We start from the raw sequence: 15,119 nt of genomic DNA on the forward strand, positions 1-15,119 counted from the left end.
TCTTCTGCTCCCAAGCTTTCCTCTTCCTGTTTCTGCTTCCTTGTCCATCCTTTTGTTTAAGGGCAGCACTACACTGTCCTTTGGTTCTAGATAAAAGGCTTTCTCAGGCTCTCCTATCCATTTGTGCTATACAACCCATGCCCTCGTTGTGCAATGGGACAGAGTCTCCTGAGCTCTGTGAAGGGTCACAGGCTGCACTGTATCTTGCCCTTAATTATTCTGTGGTGTGTGTGTGTGTGTGTGTGTGTGTGTATGTGTGTGTGTAAATATGTATGCAGGTACATGACTCTCTGTGTCATGTGTGTGTGCAGGTATATGTACCTGTGTGTGTGTTATATGTGTGTATAAATATGTACGCATGAACCTCTATGTCTTATGTGTGCATGCATGTGTGTGTGCAGGTATATGCATCTTTGTGTGTGTTTTATGTGTATGGAAATATGTATGCAGGGACATGAACCTCTGTGTCATGTGTGTGTGTATGTGTATATGTGTGGTGTGTGTGTGTGTGGTATTGACTAGAGGTTGGCATCAGGTGTCTTCCTGCCTCATTCTCCACTGTATTTTTTAAATGGAGTCTCTTTGCTGACCCTGGAGCTCACCGATTGGCTAGACTGGTAATCACTGAGCTCTTGGTTTCTCCCACCCCTCCCAGCACTGACTCCCAGGTGCCATTCTGGCTTTCTGTATGGGGACTGGAGGTCTGAGCCGAGACCAAGCCGTCTCCTTGGCCCTCCCTCATTCTTCTGAGAGCACAACCCCCAAGGGTTTGCCCTCTCTCCATACTGCCTGTCATTGGAAGAAAAGAAGAGAGAGAAGAATAGAAGGAGGAAAAGAGAACAGAAAGGAGAGGAGAAGTAAGACATTCGCTCCTACAGAGATTGTATTGGAATGTTTTACTATGTGCTCTGGCTCGGGCAGCACCTTTGTTAATGGCATGTCAGGGTATGGCACAAATTTATAGCTGAAGGTTTACATCACAGACAGCTGCAATGAATGACAATAAATTAATTTAAAGTGCTACCAAAGTATATGTGCTTATGAGCTCCGGACTAATAATTTATAAATGCATGCCTTTTATAATCCCAGCCTTAAGTCTTGAAAGCAGCTAGTTAAAAAGCAGTCACATGACATAAATTATTTTCATTCATATCACAGTGTATGGTGAGGTAGTGAAAAAGGAGAGGATGGTGGTCACCAGTCTATTGCTTCTGCAGCCGGAGCCATCTCTCCTTCATCCCTGTCCCCTGCTTCTATGAAAACTGGACCTTGTATTGGCTGGCTTTGAGTCAACACAAGCTAAGGTCATCAGAAAGGAAGGAGCCTTAGTTGAGGAAGTGCCTCCATGAGATTCAGCTGTAAGGCATTTTCTCGATTAGTGATCAATGGGAAAGGGCCCGCTATTGTGGGTGGTGCCATTCCTGGGCTGATGCTCCTGGTTTCTATAAGAAGGTAGGCTAAGTAAGCCATGACAAGCAAGCCAGTAAGCAGCACCCCTCCATAACCTCTGAATCAGCTCCCACCTCCAGGTTACTGCCCCATTAGAGTTCCTGTCCTGACTTCCTTCAGTGATGAACAGCAATGTGGATTGTAGGCTGAATAAACCCTTTCTTCTCCAACTTGCTTTTTGGTCATTGTGTTTTGTCCAGCAATACAAATACTAAGACCGACCTCATAGTCCCTGGCTCTATCTTAGCACTGGGCAAGCATTCTCCCAACATCCTGAAGCCCCTTTCCTAAGGTACAGTGAAACTCCCCTCCACTATGAAGTCTCTCCTCCACTATGAAGTCTCTCCTCCAAGCAAAGCGTTATGGGGATGTCTTGCTCCTTGGAGAGAAAAACAGCAAATATTATTTTGTGTGTGTGCCATCAGCACAGGCATTCTCACGGGAGGTGGGGGAGAGACTCCCTGATCCTCCATAACTTCACCTATAGAGCCAACTTCCCAGCAGATAGCCCTAACAGGGTCACTAGAACTGAGAAGCCACCAGTAAAGTGCACTTTCCACTATCTGCCTTATGAGGGCAGGAGCAAGTTCAAAGTGCTTTATGACATTGGGAACCGGCTGAGCTGCTCAGACAAACAGGAGCTGCTCTTCATAAATGGGAACTGGCCCTTTCCCTTGACAACATTGTTCCATACCCTTCTCTCCCTAAAGTCAAGCCTCATTCAGGTGCCCTGCACCCTTCACTGCGGACCCTGCCTGCTGCTACCTTGTTGGGCCCATCCGGTCTCTCATTAGTTCGATCTTGCATTACCTGGAAGATCTTCCTAACACGTGGAAGCTTTTCCCACCAAGAGGCTGAGTCGGTTCTTGCGTGTTTTGATTGGAGTTGGCTCTCAATTTGCTTTGGCCTTAGATTAGGTCTTCAAGGACACCACACAACTTCCAAGCCTGGATCTTCAGGTGCTTTGCATCCCATTGCTCACACCCAGGTCAGCAGGCCTAGCCTGGTTTCCTTCCCAGACTCAAATGCCCAGCTGCCTCTTGGGCTTTGAAGGCTTTTCAGACATATGACTCTGTAGCTCCCACCTTTGCCTGTTGTCTCCGCCCCCATCCCTTCCTCCTTACTTGCTCTCTCTCCTAAGATTGCAACTGCTGTCTATTCTATTGCCAAGTCCCAAATCTGCTGTTCTATCTCTGTTCACTGTCCCCACCTCACATAAGATCAGTCCCAGGGGTTAGGAAGATGGCTCAGTGAGTAAAGTGCTTACCTTGCTAGCATGAGGACCTGAGTTTCATCCCCAGAACCCACATCATAAATGCCAGACATGGGGACCAAAGAGATGGCCCAGTGGTTCAGAGCACTTACCGCTCTTTAAGAGAACCTGGGTTCAGTTCCTAGCACCTACATAGTGCCTCACAAATGCCTGAAGCTCTTATGTCCTCTTCCGCTCTCTGTGGCCACCTAATACTTGCATGGTGTACATACATACATGAAAACAAAACATTCAAACATGTAAAATAAAATAAGAATATTTTTATTTTCTCATTGTCAGACATGGTGGCATATACTTGTTATCACAGAACCAGGGAGGGAAGGACAGGAGGATCCCCGGGACTCATGGATCAGTTAACTTGGCTCAGCTGGTGAGGCACATGCACTCACATTCATGTGCAAGCCTGCGCGAGCACACACACACACACACACACACACACACAGAGAGAGAGAGAGAGAGAGAGAACACAGAGAGAGACAGACAGACAGAAGACAGACAGACAGACACAGAGAACAATGACATCCTAGGTCTTGGTATGGTAACCTCTCTACTAGCCTTGATCATTTCATTGAAACTGCTCTCTCCAAATCTAGGCAGCTTAACCCTCCCCACACTCACTCCAGTCTCTACTCATGCATTCTGTCTCTTCTCCACTGAGCAGACCTTAATTCTATTGCTTTGCAGCTTAAGTGCCTTCAGTGGTCCCAGTCGACTTCCTAATAAAAGTCACACACCTGGTAAGACTTATGGGCTCTCCACATCTGCCCCAGGACCTCTCCAGCCTCATCTCTGACTGCCCCTCATTCTGAAGCTGGACTTTCTCCTCTACCCGTGAGCTATCACATGACTGCTCCTTCTGCAGGGACACCCTTCCTCCATGGGCTAGGAGATGCTATCCACGGCAGGCCTTGGCTTCTCTAAGAAACCTGTCTAAGCCTATATCCTGTGCTAAGTGACTGCCCTGCTGGTTTCCCCAATATACCCTCACTTTTTCTCTGTCTTCCACCCACACTCTCCCCTGCTCTTCCTTTCTGACCCTTCCATCTGCCTGAATGCTCTTTGGGGAGTAGTTAGTCCCTCATCAAAACAATCAACTCAGAGTGGGTGGGCAGGATCCACCTGTCTCAACCCAGCACAAGAGAGGGCATAGGATAAGAGTACTCCAAAATAACAAATGACAAGTGCCATCATGCTGGCCCCTCTGATTCCCAGCAGAGCTTGGTTCTGACCATTTAAAAAGGAGTCTCTGCCTTTAGCCACCATTTATCTACTCAGCCTTTTAACAGTCATCCACTGGTTCACCATGTGTCAGACACAGGAATGACAAATGAATGGATTAAGAGAATTACCTTGATATCAAAAGGACAATGCTACTAAAACATATGGAGGCTTGGAGACTTTCACCAGCCCTGTGCTAAGGGAAAGAAGCCAGACACAAGGGCTGCATGCTGGTGGGTTTCATTTCTGTGATATCTGAGAAGAAGCAAGCTACAAGTGATGAAAAGCAGACCCAGTTTCGCAAGACTTGAGCCTCGGGAGAGAGTCAGGTGGAAGGTGAGTTGTCTCATGGCTCAGTGGGTGAGTGCACTTACTGTATAAACATAAGGACCTGAGTTCAAATCCCTAACACCCATGATAAAATCTGCCATAGACGTGCACACACCTGCAACACCAGTTTTGTAAGGGGAGATCTGTCTATGGGTGTACTGGCTAGTTTTGTGTCAACTTGACACAGCTGGAGTTATCACAGAGAAAGGAGCTTCAGTTGGGGAAAGGCCTCCACTGTAAGAGATCCAACTTTCTCAATTAGTGATCAAAGTGGGAGGTCCCCTTGTGGGTGGTGCCATCTCTGGGCTGGTAGTCTTAGTTCTATAAGAGAGCAGGCTGAGCAAGCCAGGGGAAGCAAGCCAGTAAAGAACATCCCTCCATGGCCTCTGCATCAGCTCCTGCTTCCTGATCTGCTTGAGTTCCAGTTCTGACTTCCTTGGTAATGAACAGCAGCATGGAAGTATAAGCTGAATAAACCTTTTCCTCCCCAACTTGCTTCTTGGTCATGATGTTCGTGCAGGAATAGAAACCCTGACTAAGACAATGGGCTTATCTCTAAGTGCAATTAGAGATCCTGTCTCAAAGAAATAAGGTGAAGGTGACAGAAAGTAGCAGTAAATATCATCCAGTGGCCTTCAAAGGCTCATTAGGAGATGGGATATAGTATAGAAGAGTCTGATCTTGAGGACACAACCATACAAACTTCCAAAGCCGGGTTGCAAAGAGGATATAGGTGGAGTGAAACAGAACAGAATTGTGGGGCTTACTCATCTGTTGTATGTGTAACAGAAGGGACCAGAAAAAAAAAGTATTTGAAGCTTTAATGACTGGGAACTTCCCAGAATTAATGTCAGACCCACACAGACACAGGAGACTAAAGGAATACTGCATACTCCTCTCTCACTCTCTCGTTCTCTCTCTCCCTCTCTTTCTTGTCTCCCTCTCTCTGTCTCTGTCTTTCTGTCTCTCTCTGTCTCTGCCTCTCCCTTCTACAGAAAAACAAAGATGAAGAAATAAGTACAAGAAAAAAGAAAGGAAGAAATAAAATGTATGAGAACAAATATAAGGACTGAATCATGCTTCCCAGACACCATGCCTGCAAAAAAGGAGTAAGATGAAATATTTAAAGAGTTGACAGAAAAAAAAATGTCAACTACAAATTTTGTTTCCTGCCAAGTTATCCTTCAGAAGTGAATGAAAAGACAAGACTGTCTCAAATAAAACAAAAGCTGAGAAAATCTGTCTATACTCGATCTGCCTCGAAAGATATGTAAAATGAACTTCTTAAGAAGCTAGGGAGATGGCCTTGGGACCTGAGTTCAAATCCACAGGACCCACATAAAAATGTGGCCATGGCTGCACACACCTGTAACTGCAACCTTGGGCACTGCCGACAGGGAGCCCACTGGCCTGTCAATCTTTCCAAAATGACAAGCTTCCAGTTCAATAAGAGACCCTGTCTTGAGAAAAAAAAAAAAAAAGTAAAGGTGGATTCAGGAAGACACTTGACATCCTGCTCTGGTTTTTGCATGCCAGGGCACGAACGTGTGCACCTGCACACAGATGTGCACACACCACACACAAACGCAAAAGGAAGTTCTTTAAAGAGAAAGTTATCCCAGTCAAAGCCTCAGACTACGAAAGAGAGGAAGAGTACTGAAGAAAGAATAAGAAAAGGGAAAAGAAATGGTTTTTTAATCATAATTCATACACCAGACAGCAACTTGTTTAAAAAAATAGCAACAGAGTGCTCAGCTATCAAAAAGATTAATATGATCTGTGCTTGATTCAGCTGTCAGTGGAGAAGCTTCGTCCTGCAGAAGATGGGAACAAATCCAGAGAGCCTTGGGCAGACATGACACACAAAAAGAGACCTTAGAAACACTCAGCTCTACGTGGGACTTCTCTACCAAATTCCCCCCTTCAGAGCTCAGGGAATCCCTGAGTGTGGAGCCAGAGGAGACAAAGGACACCAGGAGAGCAAACCTCTCTAAATCAACCGAACAAAGCTCGTATGAGCTTACAGAGACTGACGCAGCAAGCCTAGGGTCTAACACAAGTCCGCACCAGGTCTTCGAGTATATATTATAGCTTTCATGTAGTGTTTCTATGGGGCTCCTGAGTGTGGGAACGAGTGAGTCTCTGATTCTTGCTCCTTCTCTTGGACTCTTTTCCTTCTGTTAGTTTACCTGGCCCAACTTCAATGTGATGGTTTTTGTTTTATGTTATTACATTTTGTTTTATCTTTTTATATTTATATATTTGCTGCTGTGTTTTGCTGCTAATTCTTAGAAGCCTGTTCTTTTCTAATAAGGAAAAAAAGGAATGGATTTGGAGGAGTAAGGAGGTAGAGAGAAATTTGGAGGAGTAGATGGAGAGAGAACTGTAATCAGGATATATTTTTTTTAGAAAATAATCTCTTCTTTTAAAAAATATTTATTTATTTTATTTCGTGTTTTCCCTGCTCATATGCCTGTGTGAGGGTGTCAGGTCCCCTGGAACTGGAATTATAGACAGTTGTGAACTGCCATGTGGGTGCTAGGAATTGAGCCCAGGTCTTCTGGAAGAGCAGCCAGTGCTCTTAACTGCTGAACCATCTCTTCAGCCCCAAGAATTTATTCTTAAAAAGAATAAAATGTTAGAAAGGAAAATGAGGAGTGAGAGGCTTTTATGTGAAACCCCTTTCTTTGCCCCCCACCAAAAAAACCTAGACGATCTTAAATCAGTAACCAGAAGAAAATATTCTTCAAGCAAAAACATGTGAACCCAAGACTTATCAAACTTTCATCGTCTGGATATAAGGAAAAAAACGAAATGAAAAAGAAAAAAGGAAAGAAAAAGAAGGCTATCGCTTGGGACAACTAACTCCACAGACTTTCTCCTTTGCCTAACATCCTCTTTTCATCAGGTCAAGACTGCCAGGACAACAGTATCCCCATTTTATATATTCAAGAACTGAGGTACAGAAGAGTCACTTGGCAGAAGTGTGGAACTCACTTCAGAGCAAAATGTCCTCAAACCAAAAGACAGGTTTTCTTTTTCTACTATTCTAATAAATTTGGATTACTACCCCCTGCCACAACAGACACTTTGCTCAAAATAATAGCAACAATGTATTCAGTGATCCTGTTTGTGGGAGGTTAAAAGACAAGCTCACAGGAGGGATAACCAGGAATACTTTGTAACTACAGAATACTTACAGCTAGTGACACAGGTAACATTATTTGACAAGGGAGTTAGAATAGTTACAAATATGTATCGAATGCCTATTGTATAGACTCCGATGTTCCTAAGAGCCCAGGATTCTAGAGTTTTGTCATACATGGCATAGGGAAAATAATCTAAGTCAACTATTTTTAAAAGAAGTATAATTGCAATACTGGGGAGGCAGAGGCAAGTGGATCTCTGAATTTGAGGCTAGCCTGTTCTATAGAGCGAGTTACAGTACAGCCAGGTTACAAAGAGAAACTCTCTCTAGAACCCCCACTGCCCCCCCCAAAAAAAAGGAGGAGGAGGAGAGTAGTATAATTGATATCTAAGAAGACAAACTGGATCATATAAGGTGATAAATTAAAGTCACAAAGGAAAAAAAAAAACAAAAATCAAAAGCAAAAACAAAACCCAGAATGCAAGCTAGGAACAAATTAAGAGCAACAGCTAAACAGCTCCAGATATAGTATGAAACACATACAGCTGTTTGTATGAGCTTTGACTCTACCTCACATGGGCAATTCACAAAGACAGAGTCAAAATCAATCACTTATACATCTCAACCTCAAAAGCTAAAACTTATAAAACATCAAGAAGAAAACCCAGGAGATTCTGGTAAACAAGCCATGGGAAGCACATGTCCCTCGGGTTAGGAGAGTGACCAGACACGCCCCAGGTATGGAGAAATACCTGCAACACGTTCATAGATTGACAAAGATCTTATATCAGGAATTTACATGAAGACTCTTTGAACTCAGGAATGACAAAGCCAGTGGCCCAATCGAAGTGGGCCAAAGACTCAACTAGTTACTTCATCAAAAACGGTGCATGCACGTGAGAAATGTCCAATATCCTCAGTGTCATTAGTCATTGCAGAATTGAAAAATCGCAACAACAAAGAATTACCATTTATACTGGCCAGAATAGCTTAGATGAGTGACAGGTAATATCAACTATATAAATAATATGGGGTAAACAATGCCCTTTTGGATTGCAGGTAACCAATGTGTGCAAATACCTGAAAAAGAGTTTGCTTGGCTCTCCATTTTCTGTTTCACAGGTAGCCCAGGCTGACCTAAAATTTGCCATGTAACTGAGGATGACCCTTAATTTCTGATCCTCCTGTCTCAACCTCCTGAATACTAGGACTACAGGGGTGTGCTGCTTTGCCCAATTTATGTTGTGCTAGGAGTTGAACTCAGGACTCTAAACACCAGAGCAATATCACCAGATTCCCACCAATTTCTGATAAAGGCAAACACACTTGTAACACACTCTTAGATATTCAGCAAACAAACCCACATCTAGGCATTGACTCAAGAGAAGCGAAAGCACACTGGTCCACAGTGTATTATTTATTCTGTGTATTAGTCTTTCAGTGATTATTTATTGAGGACCTACTGTGCACCATATCCTACACTGTGAGAGATTTGGTCATCATGCTCTTGTAAATCCCAAAGTCAGACTTCCTAGATTTTACTCTTAACTGGTAACTGGGTGATGTTGCTCAAATTCCATAGTGTGCCTCAGTTTACTCCTTTATAGTGTGGGACTCCAGTGGGGCTTGTCATAGGTAGTCAGTGCAATAGCACTGGAAAGTTACTTGACAAGCTACAAATGAGCTCTGCGGTTGCCATGGTTACAGTCTGGAAGCCCCCATACTTGTGCATCTGCATTCAGTCGGTCAGAAAACTGGGCTGTAACCCCCGTCTTCATGTCTTTACTGTGAGACCAGGAGAGGGTTATTTAACCTCGTTGTTGAGCCATTCCTGTGCCTCTAGTTCTTTAAACAACCCTTCCTCATCAGGTTGATGGGGATTAAATGAACTGACAATCCAGGAAATGCTATTTTATTTTATTTTATTTTATTTTATTTTATTGAGATGGTATGTCTTTATGTGGTCCTAACCATGCTGGAATTCACTTTGTATACCAGGATGGCCTCAAACTCATAGAAATCTGTCTGCCTCTGCCTCTGCCTCCTAAGTACCACCATGTAAGGCTTGTCCTTGAATTTTTAATGTTCCTGCCTCAGTCTTCCAAGCTGGAATTACAGGTAGGCACCATACCTAGCTTTAGAAATCTTAATTATTCGTAGACTTTGTACAACTGATACATTTTAGCAAAGAAAACTGAAGCCCAGTGACAATAACCAGAGTAACACAGCAAGTCAACCGGGACAGGAACCCTGCTTCCCAGCTCAGAGGAGAGCAAATCTGACTACAGCCAAGACAGTGTTCCTGTTTCCTGTCTCCACACCATAGCAGGGCCCCCAAAGACCAGCTCCAAACACTAGAAGTAGGTTAGGAAAGGAAGATCCTGCCCCTCACCCCCAAATGGGATTGGCCTGAATATGAGGAGGTCAGGCCAGAGGCACCAGTGGTCTACAGCCATTTGATCCTGAATATGCCCAATTTCAGCTGATCTCAAGTTGAGCCTAGTTGGTGCTAGAATTGCAGGTGAAGCACATTATCCCTGGGAAATCACCCAGTCCTGGTTTCCATGTGACCCTGCTTGGGGCTTATCCAAAGCATGAGAGCTGCTACCCAGACATAAACAGAAGCAGGATCCTCTGTCCTGTAGCGTGCACACACACACACGCACGCGCACACACACACACACACACACACACACACACACACTCAGGTTGAGGGCAGATTGATAGAGTTGGAGTCTCTCAGTAGGTCAGATTGGAGGCAAGGCATGCTAGGCCAGCTAGCACTCTATCTAGACAGCAGACTTGAGGTGCTCTGAGTACTACCCAAGGGAACAAGCAGTTCCAAGCCCCCAGGAGTTCTGTGTCTTGCAGCAAAGCCACCTGCCTGAGATCAGCCTTGTCTCCATTCTAACAAGACATCTGTGTGCCAACTATCAAGCCAAATTGCTTAAGCATCACTTAGGGGCCAAGCAAGGATGTAGAAGCTTTCTCCATGGGCCCAAAGCTGGCTAGGGTCCAGCATAGCTCTGGCTCTTCTTCCAGGTTGGCCTTGGAAAAAAAATCACTAGAAATACAAGGTTGAGGGAGTAGGCACAGGGCACTCTGGGAGCAGGTGGATGGGTCATGACAGGGTAAGCTACAGGAGGGGATAATAGCCAGTAACCCAGGTGTACTGGCTAGTTTTGTGTCAACTTGACACAGCTGGAGTTATCACAGAGAAAGGAGCTTCAGTTGAGGAGATGCCTCCATGAGATCCAACTGTAAGGCATTTTCTCAATTAGTGATCAAGGGGGAAAGGCCCCTTGTGGGTGGGACCATCCCTGGGCTGGTAGTCTTGGGTATAAGAGAGTAGGCTGAGCAAGCCAGGGGAGGCAAGCCAGTAAAGAACATCCCTCCATGGCCTCTGCATCAGCTCCTGCTTTCTGACCTGCTTGAGTTCCAGTCCTGACTTCCTTTGGTGATGAACAGCAGTATGGAAGTGTAAGCCGAATAAACCCTTTCCTCCCCAACTTGCTTCTTGGTCATGATGTTTGTGCAGGAATAGAAACCCTGACTAAGACAGCAGGGGATCCACAGAGGAGATAGGTGTGCTGGAACTGCAGGGGTGAGTAAGGACTTGTCGCAGGGCACAACAGTGTGTGCAGTGATGTAAGATCATGAAGCAGACATGCAGGGAGCCTTGACAGGCTATACGGTGAGATGGACCAAGTATGTTGAAGGAAGCCTAGGGCACCAGACAGCCCAACTGACTTCTTCTGGGCTCAGCTAAGCTGAGCTTCCATGCTTGCTGCTGAGACCCAGGGAACCAAGACAGATCAGGTACACCCAGAGGAGCACACTGACACTACCCCCCATTCCACAGGCCAGGGATCCCACCTGCTCTTCTGGCTAATGCCTCCAGGAAGTCACTGTGACCGCACCCCAAGATTTTCAGACTAGAAGGCCAAAAAGAGAAATTGAATCTAAAAACAAATTAGAAAATGTTATACTTTACAATTAGCTCCAAGTTAACTCTCATCTCCTGGATAGAGGACCCATCAGGAGAAAAATGCTTCCCCAAGCATTTATCCCAGGTTTGAACCCCTAGATCTATCCAGCGAGTGTCAGTTTCCTTAAGCATCAGAAAGAGCAGACAATGGGATTCTCATTTCGTATGTGAGGAAATCATGGAGTGCGGAACACCTCAGTGACAGACAGGTCTATGACAACCCACCCACACAGAGACTGTAAGTGGAGGTCAGAGGCGTCTGGTTCCTCCCCACCTGACACCATGAAGGGGCCCAGGACATGGGTAGGACTGGCTATGTCTGGTCTCAGTTATCTGTTTGTCCCATGGACAGTCTTGCTGGTCATGAACTTTGTAGTTCTGGCCCTGATCCTGTAGTTTCAAGAAAAGAGATTATAGAGAGAGACCATAAACTCTCTATGCCTCAGTTTCCCCATCTGTCACACAGGCTTGCAGTACTTGTAGAGAGGGCATGCTGCCAGACTACAGTTTGCAGGAACATGAAATATCACATTACTTATTGCCACCGTGCCAGGGAACCCAGAGCCTTGCACACACGAGACAAGCACGACCATTCGGGCCACCTCCCCATTTTAGAATATCACACACATCAAGCCTGGTGGGGTGATGCACCTTTAATCCCAGCAACAAAGGGGCAGAGGCAGGAGGATCTAGATTTGAGGCCAGCCTGGTCTATGTAGTGAGTTCCAGGATAGCCAGAGTCCCTTGGTGAGACCTGGTCTCAAAATAAACTAAAAGATGATAAAATAGAATATCACACTCTTGAGATTTCTTTTAGGAAGCTGAACGTGGCCACCCTGCCTCTGACAGTGCCAAGCTCTCCAATCTCTGTCTCCCATTGGAAGGCAGATATCCTCAGAGGCCCAGGAAGGTTAGGCAGGGTCTGTACCACCCAGTCTTTTCTAACCACCACTGAAGTTCCATGACCTGAGATGGTGTGGCCCTGGCATCTTGTGACATCTTGTGGCATCTTGCTTCAGTGGGTCAAGGTTGGAGCAAAGCACCAGACCCATTCTTGCAGGGATGCAAAAGGCTAGATCACACTCCAGGCCTGGGTCTGTAATCTGTTTTCTGCCCTGTCTGACCCTCTTCCAATCCCAGCCCTCAGGAGCTCCCTGGAACTCACGCCTCAAAACCAATGAGAAAGGGGGAGGGGAGAAATGAGAGAGTTTCTGGCTCCTGGCAGGCTTGGGGATGTTCTGCTGCAGCCTTCAAGCCCCAAAGCAGAGAAATGCAGAACCTGGTGGGTGTGTTGGCACAGGCTGTAATCCAGGACCCGGGAAGCTAAGGGGGAGGAGCTTGAATTTGAGGCCAGCCTGGGCTACACAGAGTCCATCAAGGAAGGAAAAGAAGAAAGGAAGGAGGAAGGGATTGAGGGAGAGAGGGATGGAGGAAAGGAAGAAGAGAGGAAGAAAGGAAAGAGGAAAGAAGGAATAAAGGAATGAAGTGAGGGAGGTGGTTTGGAGCCATTCTGCAGGAAATAACCAGTAAAAATTGAGCATCCCTAATCAGAAATGTCCAGAGTCTGAGCTTTTTTGAGTGTGAATATGATGGTCACCCTGTTCCCTACCTGCAGATGGCCTCCTTCACTGACCCATCTCCCCCAGAGGGCCGGTAGGAAACTGAGGATTGACAGAATTCCACACTGTTTCATGTGGAGCTGCTTGGAGGACAGAGGGCATAACCAGCTGTGACTGCCCAGTAGTAGCTCACATGACCTTCATCCTCAAACCCCTCCCCCACAATCCTTTGGCTCTCACCATCCCACAATGCAGTCTGTGCCAGAGATGGTGGAGAGTTCTGGAGAGCCTAAGATTCTTAGAGAAGCATGTGTCACAAAGCAAGGTGCTCACGGCATTTGCACAGTGTTCCTGCTCCACTGAAGTCCTATTGCCAAGAGAGAAAAAGCAGCTGGCTCGTGCAATGGGTGTGTGACTGCCAGCCTTGTAGGGTACACAGGTCCTAATGACAGTTAAAATTAGAACACACTGGAGAAGCATCTTTATTATGAGACCTGAGCAGCATGGGGGGCGGGGGGAGGGACCCAGGTGCCGCACAAGCTAGCTCAGGAATAGAAAAGACCACTGTCCTTTCTCCTGTGCAGACCAGAAACTGTGAAGGAAGCCTGAATTCCTGCCCTAAGCCCTGGCCTGTCTATCTGGGAAATGGGTGCAATGACCCTTATAGACTGTAAAAGACAAAGCTGGACTTCATTTAAAGAAGCTTGCTGAATGGGGCTGCGAGCTAGTTCAGTGTATAAAGATCTTTTCTGCTAGACAATCTGCAAGACAGACCTTTGCAGATTGTCCTGTGGCTTCTACACTGTTAGCAGGGCACCCTCAATCAATCAATCAATCAATCAATGTAACAATAAAAATCTTGCTGAAGAAAAGGTAGCTCTAGTCACATATCCTCCTCCAGGACAGAAAACCAGGGGACATGGTGGTTTTATTTCTGCCTCCTTGGCAACGCTAATAGGAGGGTCCTGTTCAAAGCCCCACCCAAGTCATGGAGGCTCATTTTTCTGCACGAATACTGGAGATAACCACCCTAGCTGAGTTCCTCTTCCTGTTCTCTTCCTGGTCCAATGTGACGGCAATCCAGAAGCATGCTGTCTAGGCTGCTTAGGCCTGCTCCAGGAGACAGGATGCAGGGAATGGGCCCCAAGGCTAGAGCTGGGGTTCTCAAAACATGAAGTTGATGAAAAAATGGATGCTCAGGTCCTGGGAGGTGGGTTCTGTGCCAACACTCCCCAGGGATGCCAGGGATGCTGCAGATTGAGGGAAAGGAGACTTCCCATCTCTTACCTGCCAGATGGAGCAAGCCAAAGATCGGGGACTCTGTCCCTGATGGGCAGGAGGAGACAATCTGACCTCTGTGATTCTTGCTCTTTGTGCGAAGGTGAGTCATTTATTTTTCTGAAGAGTTGAAATCCCCTTGGTGGCCTTCAGTCCTGCTCTGTTCTGCTGCCTTCAGAATCGTTCTAGAACAAGATCATAGCACTCATTTTCTCACCAACCTTCAGAGCTCCCCATCACTTCTGCCATCTTTCTCTACCTGGCTGACCACTAAAGCTTCCTCAGGCTCCTGCTAAGCACACAAGACCTCCGGCCTCCTGCATCCCAGCTCCAAAAGTCTTCTGGCTGCTAGAATCTCTTCCTTGTTTCTCATTCACTAGCTAAGACTTCTGATACTCAAGAGAGACTAAACTGTGTGGCTAAAGGTCCCACAGTGGGTGGACTTGAAATTCTAATTGAGATCCTAAACGTCACTCAAGCCTGAGAGCTTGACACAGCAGCTTTGGGAAGCTGTGTTGCTTAGCTCTGTTGTAGCCCCTGTGCTAGACAGACCAGTAAAGAAGGGTGAGTTAGGACGGGATGCTTTAACAGCACTCTACCCCGGGTGGAAGGTAGACTAGAGTTTCGAAGGTTGGCTCTCGACTGCCTTCTGGCTCAGCTACGGGCAGTGGGAACCATCTGGCAATGTATGACCAACAAGCTTCCTTAGGAACATGAATCAACAGTAGTATGCCAGAGCCGGGACCAGTACATGGGATCTGTCCGAGGGCCTCAAGGCTGTAGACACTGCCAGGAGTAACCCCAAATCCTACTAGGCCCAGATGCTGCCCATAGGTTACCAGCACACAGCAGAACTCTGAAGGTCCTAGACCACCC

The 15,119-nt window shown here is 46.1% G+C and overlaps 1 long non-coding RNA gene across 1 annotated transcript in view; it reads right to left on the reverse strand.

Annotated features, from left to right (window-relative positions):
• LOC115029214 (uncharacterized) overlaps positions 1–15,119 on the reverse strand; it is a 52,264-nt gene that overhangs the window by 20,715 nt on the left and 16,430 nt on the right. The window contains exon 3 of the long non-coding RNA XR_003834769.2: positions 14,253–14,428. This is a non-coding gene — a long non-coding RNA (uncharacterized LOC115029214). The remainder of the gene's footprint in view (positions 1–14,252; positions 14,429–15,119) is intronic.

The sequence above is a fragment of the Mus caroli genome, unplaced genomic scaffold (assembly GCF_978045245.1).
Source record: "Mus caroli unplaced genomic scaffold, Mus_caroli_1 scaffold_12, whole genome shotgun sequence".
NCBI classification, from domain to species: Eukaryota; Metazoa; Chordata; class Mammalia; order Rodentia; family Muridae; genus Mus; species Mus caroli.